Raw genomic sequence first — 9,303 nt, forward strand, 5'->3', positions numbered from 1 at the left:
CTCACCGAAGGCTAACTTCCAAATACCAAGAGAATGCCACATCTGACAGCTAACCAGTTGTTGCCACAGTGCATCCAATCTACACTACAAGCACCAAGGGGGCGCTGTGCACAACATCATAAATCTAACAATTCCTCCACAGCCACTTGATACATCATCAACAAGTCCATGACCCATCAAAACTCCTTCTCAAAGCAATGCAACCCTAAAACAACCCTTGACAACTTGAGTAACCGATCAATCCCTCACCCGTGAACAACTGTAGAACTAGTTCGGTGTAAGTCGACGGAACGACACTACGAAAGTTCGGCAGATGTCAACCAACAGCTGTCTCTTAACCTTGTTTACGAATATTTACAAAATATATTGTTCCAACCTATTTTCAACTATTTACCAATCCTTATTCATGCGATGGAATAGAAACATATAAGGTAAGTCGCCATAACCTTCCCTTTCAGTACAAATATTAGAGCATTCATATTATGCAGAATATTTACCGAAAATATCAAACAGTATTCAGAAACCCAGAGGTAACTAATATTGTTTTTCAGGCGATATGGCTCTAATATGTCGTAATCCTTCTGGAAGTGATGAATAACAATCTATGCAAGAAATATTCTCGGAAAGGTATAGAGAATAAGGCAGGCAACGGCTGAAAAATGATAGGCGAAGTAAACTGAGAAACAAACAATAACAACTATTTCAACCTAGCGAGGAATTTCGGATCTCCAACGTCGATTGGCAATAGGAGAATGCGTAAGTACTGGTCAAAGCAGTTAGTCAGGGAGCATACATTTATTCTTGTACATTTCAGGTATGGTTTTCTATGGAACGGAAGATTCCCATTACTATGATGTTAAATGAATAAAATGAACTTGTAACTGAATTACATTGTTAATATCCTCTGAATAAAGATCTTAAAAGGTAAGGTAGTGTTTTTGAAAGGTCACCTAAGAGCAGTCTGTGACGAAAAGTTCGTCATCAATAAATGACAATTCTGTCGATTCCATAGTAAATAAACGAACAATATCTACAATATTTACAAGTAAATTTAGACCGTTACAATTCCCCCCTTGCCTCAAGAAAATTTACTAGCGTAAATTTTCATCAGCGCTAGCTGACTTTAGGTCTTTCGCATTCCATATCCCCTTATAATTACCGTCTTCATCTCTTAATTCATATGTCCACGGGGATACCTTTTTTTTTTTTTTCAATATCAATGTTCCGTAGTGGTATCAATAGAATGCACAAAGATTACATACATTATCAAAAACGTCAATATTTCAGTTACACTTAACAAGGACATGTCAACAATCACAAATTTACGTTTTCATGTATATATAAAAACATCAATACTATAGTTCAATAAAATAATGATAAAAAAAATTTAAAAACAAGCTTTTACTTAAGTGCCCTTCTCCTCTAATTTGATTGCCATCGTCAGAGAATGCCGCATCTCTTGAACAGTTCCTGTAGCAATTTCTCTAACTCTAACCTCATACACGAGCTCATCTTGACTCAAACGGTTCACTAGCATTTTGCGGGACATGATAACAATTCCAATGAGACACAAAAAAATATTTAAAAAAAATGATCAAAAATTTTTCCCAAATTTATAAAAAAAAAAAACTATGAAGACGTTGTTTTAATCGGGCCCCACGTTGGGCGCCAAAATGTCACCTCACCAACCACAAGAGGAGACTAAATCATCTGTCGGTAACAAATAAGACAGATGGGTATCCGCGGCTAAGCTAAACAGTGGAGACGGGAGTGGGTTAAACAACTTAGCAAATTTCAAATAGATCTTAATGGGCGCCAGGTAAATTTAATCCTCCAGATACCCTAAGTAACTCACAATATTAATAACTTACCAATTAATATTGGAAATAAAAGATAAAAATCCCCAATATGATTTATTCAGTAATCCTAACTTACATGGATTAACCAACAACGCTTCTAAGACAACAATGCAATATTCACACTACTACGCGATGTTCAAATGTCCATACAAGAGCGCGGTGTATCTAACCACGAATTCAATCAGCCATAAATTACGGTAGTAACGACGCTCAAAAAAACTACAATACGTCGAGTAAAACTACCACGAAAATTGAGTAGGTGAAATCGTAAATACTAGTATCGGATGGTAAGACAAACTCGTTTGCGTCGCGTGAGCTCAGGCGTAGGCGCATCGGTGTCAATCAGCAATCGTGAAAGGAAGAATATACCTCAATTTCCGTTTCACAAATATCTATGTCAATCAGGTATCAATAACAAACTCTTAATCAATAAACGATAAACAAACACTATATCAACAGGTATCAATAAACAGAAGGGCAAACAATTATTTAAATATCTCAGTATAGCACAAATTTTCAAATAAATCAATTATAACTTGCGTGCTCCTTTTGGGCCACCCGGTATATGGTGTTAGGCTACCCTGTAGTATGGCGGAGATGGATCACCCTGTAGCACCGGAGATGGATCACCCTGTAGCACCACCAAGATAGATCACCCTGTAGCACCGGTGGATCACCCTGTAGTACGGCGGAGATGGATCACCCTGTAGCACCACCAAGATAGATCACCCTGTAGGGCACGACAAGCTGGACCAGTAATGGATCACCAAATAAGATCCAGAAAGAAAATAGGGGAAAAAAAAGACAGGAAAAGAAAAAGGAAACAGGAACGAAGACAAAAAAAACAGGAAAAGAAAAGCAGGAAGAAAAACAGGAAGAAAAACAGGAAGAAAAACAGGAAGAAAAAGCAGGAAGAAAAACAGGAAGAAAAAGCAGGAAGAAAAACAGGAAGAAAAACAGGAAGAAAAACAGGAAGAAAAAGCAGGAAGAAAAACCCTACGGAAGAAGATTCTCAATCAGAATCAGATAAAAACAAGGTGAGATTCAACCCCCATTCAATAGGACTATTTGACTAATCAATACCCCTGGTATATTTTCATTTAAGCAAAGTAGCAAGATAACAAGAGTATATTTTTGGGTGCCCTGTATAACCATATGATCCGTAAAAATCAAGAAAATTGAATGAGTGTTGAAACCTCTCTTCAATACTAATATTCCGTTGAGATATAACGATGGAACCAGAAATTACTAAAATCATTTAAAACACATTTAATGGTAAAATTCTTACCCTGGCCAAGGGGTTTTCTATACGATTCTTCGTGTGCGGTGTTCTGCACGGAAGTCCTGCTGGGACTTGATGAGTGACTGAGGGCCTTCTGTTTCTTATGAATCTAGAGACGAGAAACGAAGGTTGTAGAATTGAAGAAGTGATATCATAGCTAAGATCACATGAGAGATGCGACAGTGATTCAGACATACCTAATTTCGGAAATCCTTCCACCTGGCACGAGTTCGGTATCCACCACAAATCCTCAAAAGAGCTTAAGTTTCCGACTGCAAATATCCACACCAAAATGACCAATCAGTCTTCCACTATACAATCCTGACTTGTAGAAATAATCCCCGTGAAGGATGGCACAAATACAACCAAATATATCCTACAATCAGTCTGATGATACCCTTTGAACTCCGAGCCAAGCTCACCGAAGGCTAACTTCCAAATACCAAGAGAATGCCACATCTGACAGCTAACCAGTTGTTGCCACAGTGCATCCAATCTACACTACAAGCACCAAGGGGGCGCTGTGCACAACATCATAAATCTAACAATTCCTCCACAGCCACTTGATACATCATCAACAAGTCCATGACCCATCAAAACTCCTTCTCAAAGCAATGCAACCCTAAAACAACCCTTGACAACTTGAGTAACCGATCAATCCCTCACCCGTGAACAACTGTAGAACTAGTTCGGTGTAAGTCGACGGAACGACACTACGAAAGTTCGGCAGATGTCAACCAACAGCTGTCTCTTAACCTTGTTTACGAATATTTACAAAATATATTGTTCCAACCTATTTTCAACTATTTACCAATCCTTATTCATGCGATGGAATAGAAACATATAAGGTAAGTCGCCATAACCTTCCCTTTCAGTACAAATATTAGAGCATTCATATTATGCAGAATATTTACCGAAAATATCAAACAGTATTCAGAAACCCAGAGGTAACTAATATTGTTTTTCAGGCGATATGGCTCTAATATGTCGTAATCCTTCTGGAAGTGATGAATAACAATCTATGCAAGAAATATTCTCGGAAAGGTATAGAGAATAAGGCAGGCAACGGCTGAAAAATGATAGGCGAAGTAAACTGAGAAACAAACAATAACAACTATTTCAACCTAGCGAGGAATTTCGGATCTCCAACGTCGATTGGCAATAGGAGAATGCGTAAGTACTGGTCAAAGCAGTTAGTCAGGGAGCATACATTTATTCTTGTACATTTCAGGTATGGTTTTCTATGGAACGGAAGATTCCCATTACTATGATGTTAAATGAATAAAATGAACTTGTAACTGAATTACATTGTTAATATCCTCTGAATAAAGATCTTAAAAGGTAAGGTAGTGTTTTTGAAAGGTCACCTAAGAGCAGTCTGTGACGAAAAGTTCGTCATCAATAAATGACAATTCTGTCGATTCCATAGTAAATAAACGAACAATATCTACAATATTTACAAGTAAATTTAGACCGTTACACAACGTATTCAGCCAAGCCAGCGTAGAAATACGCAACATATGGGAACCCATCATCAAGCGAAAAATAGCCAACTCCTGCCAAACGGTCATCTCCCACGGAACCAGTGAAGCGGAAAATGGAAAGCGGGAATAAGTGAAAGTACTCGAACGACCTATAAATAATCATTTCTCGGAGGAATCAGTCCAGTCATCACCCGAAGACGATTGTAGATACTAACAATCGAAACGTCGTGAACTAACGTGACTTGGAATCTCTCAACTTTTTATTTTAATTTTTATTTTTCATTTCTTCATTTTTATTCATTTTTCTGTTCAATTGTTCTATTTCACATGTCTTTTATCTCACTATTATTTCATTTCAGATTTTGTTGTAACTACCCATTCCTCTGAACATAAGATAGAACACAGATCTTCTATCAAAGATCCTATAACGCGGTGGATGGAATTCAGAAATACAGAGATAATTCCAGCCGATGTAAGGTAGATTTAACATAAATGAAGTCTGGCTACCTCTAATAAACTGTACATAAATGAGGTCACTCAGCGGAGTTCGGCTTGACCTGTTCTATCACTCAACCAAAATTATTTCTATACATCAATGAACAGATACGTATAGTGATACGATAATTTGGAACTGAGACACAAAACACATAACGGTCTGATAGTAAAGAGAGAACAGAGAAAATTACCCGACATATTTACTCACTTATACACTTGAGAAAGTGTTCTAGCTAGGTTAATGAGAACCCTTTGGTAGGATTTCCCACGAGTTACCCTATAAGATGACGTAAACACCCTTCAAAATCAAACCTGAACCCACTGGTTCAATATTCCGCGTGAGAATTTCATTTCGTGTTCAATTAGAAGGATATGAAATTTAATTTCCCGAAACAATGGCGTCTATTGAAGCGGAAATACGAGGGCTGGATGCAATCTATTTGAAACACCAGCTAAGCTAGTAGTGATCAATCTGAAATTTCGTTTGTCGCATGGTGATCGTGAATACCTTGAATTTCCAAAGTGACATTCTGTATTGGCATTCCTGCAAAATATTCGAATTCCTAGATTCAGTGAACATTCTCCCAAAATTCTCGTATCGAAAGTATTGCTGATGATGTTAGATTATAAGACGATTGAAATCATGTGACTTTTCTGAAGGTATAGGATTGGTCTACAGATTTTTTCATCGACTCCACTTCTCACGAAGTAAGATCAATCCTGGTGTCTTCAATGAATAATGTGGATAAATTATGTGTGAAGAACAGTTTCGTTCCTACAATCTATCGTTCCTTCCGAGGTCCTTCCGAATAACAAATGTTTCTTCTTCTGTTTTGCTTGGTTTCTGGGTTTTGCCGTGGTCTCATTTGGTAACAATCTCCAAACGTTCCAACTGCAACTGCGGCAGTCATCTCCATTGGTGTGGTCGAAGTACTCTTCTTGACGTATCAACTGACGTATTGCAGTTGCAGTTGAAATGGAGATTGTAATTGTAACCAAAGAAGACCACAGCAAAACCCAGAAACCGACCAAAACATTGACGCCAGCCGTGAAAGCCTACATTACTATGTTTCTTCTACTTCTTCTATTCTACAGTTTGAATATTTCGAATTTGCTCCCTATATCTTGGTGAATATCTTTCAGATGAAGATATTAATGCTTATGGCAACAGAAGAAGTTGAGAACATGTTTATTTTTTATCGAATTGATATAACCCCGTAAATTTAAGAAATTGATTATTGCAACAAAATATCACAAAAATCGTTAATAATCCGGTCAATCTAGACATTGGAAGATACATAAATTTACAACAAGCTGCAAACGCGTGTAACTGTTCAAAACATAGTTAAAAATAAGATTTTGAAATTTTGAATGATTGCGATACCTGGAAAAAAATGTATTCGAGGTCAAAGGTCAAAAATCTCGAAAAAAATTGTTTTTTTGGGATCATCAGGAAAACAGTCAGTTTTATTATGAAATAATTTCAAATTGAAATTAAATTAAACATTAAAATATCTTTTAGAAATATTTGAAGTGCACTTCACGAGTTTTCAAAGATTTTCAGAATCAGTATTAGTTTACCGCAAGTTGTGATATTATGATATAACTCAATAATTATATTTTATGACATTAAAAATAAAATGAATACAACACTATTTTAAATATGGGATGGATATAATTTTATTATCAAATAAAGTCTTACTGACGTATTTAAATTCTATTTATTTGACAACTGTATTTTTGACACTTTGAAATGTCGCTTGACATTTGATGTTCCAATTCATTTCCAATATCTTGATTCGGTATATTTACTAGGGCAAACTCGCACTTCGACCTATACATTATCAAATTCTCACGAAACTTTTCATTCTCTTCATAACCCTTCTCGAATTCTTCATCATCTGTTGTCATCATTTGGATTTGCTCATCAATGACGAATAATCTGGACCTTTCATCTTCAATCTGTGTTATAAGGACCAGTATACTAGGCTTTGCTATCGGCTGGGCATTCAGTTCCAGTTCCAGCTCGTTGCATAATTTTTTAAACATTTTCCTCAAAATACCTCGTTCTTTCTTCAACCTTGATGGATTCTCCACGTATTGTCCTGTCACGGTCGCCATTTCATGTTAAGTGTGGAGAATTATATAGAAAAACTGAAATATTTTTTGGACTTTTACAGTTTTATTTTTACTATCTCAAAAACAATTCCACAACCGACAATTGTGCATGAGAATTTTTGAAGTTACTTCAGATGGTAACGTACGAGTCTGATAATGAGATCAAAATTGTAATTGGGACGAAAATTGATCAATCAGGAAAGTAGTAAGCAGAATTCAGGCGGTACAAAATCAGGAGTGGCAGGAGAAACCAAGAGTCTGGCTGGGCCTGCACCTTTACACAAATGGATATTCGGAAAAACCCATCACTTGTATAGAAACTGCTTTAGCAGGGTATCATAATGACGAGAATGTTTCCCATGTCATTTAACCATATGAATAGCGAGTACAGACCATCGAATACATCAAAAAACTTTAACCGAAGTTCAAATGTACTCACCCTGTATCAGGGTCATTTCTAGTGCAGCTTCGGTCCCTTCCATAGGAATTCTTTCGATTGAATGCAATTCTAGGAAAACGTGCATGTGTTTTGCATTCGAGTATATTGCTCTTGGGGGAATTCATGGACGACATCGGCATAGCGATCCCGGAATAAATTCGTCCGTCTGGTGATCGATGAAGTAATTTCAGGAGTTTAAGGTATCAAGATATCCAAAGCAAAATCGGACGGGCCGTCTGGAATATATTTTTATGGCTGAAGGGGATGTTACAGGATGGATAAGGAATTATTATTATTACAGGATGGAATTGACGAACATAAACATACAAAGTATACTCACGAACACTTACTGAAAAGGAAGGAAGAAAAAATCTGTTATATAATTTCACAAAAATACTCATATTCCTTTCTGAAATCGATTTACTCAACAAATTGTGAAATCCTTAAGTACCAGACAACCTCCCTTATCTTAATGTTATTCAAATTTGGGAAGATACTATTGTAAATGATGATGGGAAGAACAATAAATAGAACATATAAATTGACGAGGAAGTTAAACATGTATAGGATTTTTGTGGCTTTGACAAATGTCATACCTTCACATAAATGTCATTTTTCAATGGATATGATGATTTCATAATTTTCGACTCTAAATAATAAGTTATTAATTGATACAATTTTCATTATTATGATACAGTTTTTGATGTAGTTCCAGCAAGTAACTGTATATACTGCTGAGATTATCAATATCAGTTTTCTTATTCATACAATCAGAAGGCTTAATAATTTCAACTATTTCAAGAAAAAGGCGTTTAAAAATATTTTTTCTGTATGTAAAACTTTGATATTAGAGTAATTTGGTTTATGTTGTGTTTCTATAGAATGTTGTGCTAATGTACATGATTTTTTATTAAGCTCAATAAACTCTTAAGCTCAATGAACTCTGGAATACCCTGTATATGTAAGCTCCTGATTTAATTTCATCAGTTCGGACTTTCATTGTCTAATATAACATAAATTGATTTGAAATCTCTGAAAAAAATAAAAAAATTAACCGAAAATACCAATTTTATCAAAACAAAAAACTGATATCACAAGGAGATAACATACAAGCTACAACCAGAAAATAAAAAATTTAAATATTAACCCTGCGTCCGACATGTGGATTTTTGTAATATTTGTAGACACATGGGGTGTGAGACACCAATATGATTTTTCTATTAAAATTAACATTTTTTTGAATTGCAACAAAGTTGTTATGAGAATTCTATACTGTAATATCTCTTTTTGCAATAAAATAATTTTTGATTTACCAAAACGAACAATAAATCGTTATATTCCGTCTTTACCAAAACAATGGGTTCTTTCAATGGAAAAAAAAATATAGATTTACTCGAAGAAGTCTTTTGCACATAAAACGACTGAATACATATCAAATTGATGTTTCAAACAGATAATAAAACATCATAAAATGGAAATTAAAAAAAAATATTGAAAATCATAAAAAGTTACAGGTCATCAACGTTTGCCATTTCTACGCAAGATTTGCAGTATATTTCTGCATAGTCCAGACATATGAATTTATTGCATTTGTTACAAATGTATTTTGTATTTCGATCACGGGCA

The 9,303-nt window shown here is 35.6% G+C and overlaps 2 long non-coding RNA genes across 2 annotated transcripts; both read left to right on the plus strand.

Moving 5' to 3' along the window:
* The first annotated feature begins 300 nt into the window (after nt 1-300).
* On the plus strand, nt 301-928 carry LOC141485188 (uncharacterized). The gene is made up of 2 exons (XR_012467081.1): nt 301-431; nt 552-928. It is a non-coding gene; the product is annotated as an uncharacterized lncRNA (long non-coding RNA).
* Nucleotides 929-3,858: 2,930 nt separating this feature from the next.
* On the plus strand, nt 3,859-4,486 carry LOC141485189 (uncharacterized). The gene is made up of 2 exons (XR_012467082.1): nt 3,859-3,989; nt 4,110-4,486. It is a non-coding gene; the product is annotated as an uncharacterized lncRNA (long non-coding RNA).
* Nucleotides 4,487-9,303: the final 4,817 nt, after the last annotated feature.

The sequence above is a fragment of the Leptinotarsa decemlineata genome, unplaced genomic scaffold (genome assembly GCF_025532065.1).
Source record: "Leptinotarsa decemlineata unplaced genomic scaffold, Ldec_3_MD MMD2_tig00026314_RagTag_RagTag, whole genome shotgun sequence".
In the NCBI taxonomy this organism is placed as follows: Eukaryota; Metazoa; Arthropoda; class Insecta; order Coleoptera; family Chrysomelidae; genus Leptinotarsa; species Leptinotarsa decemlineata.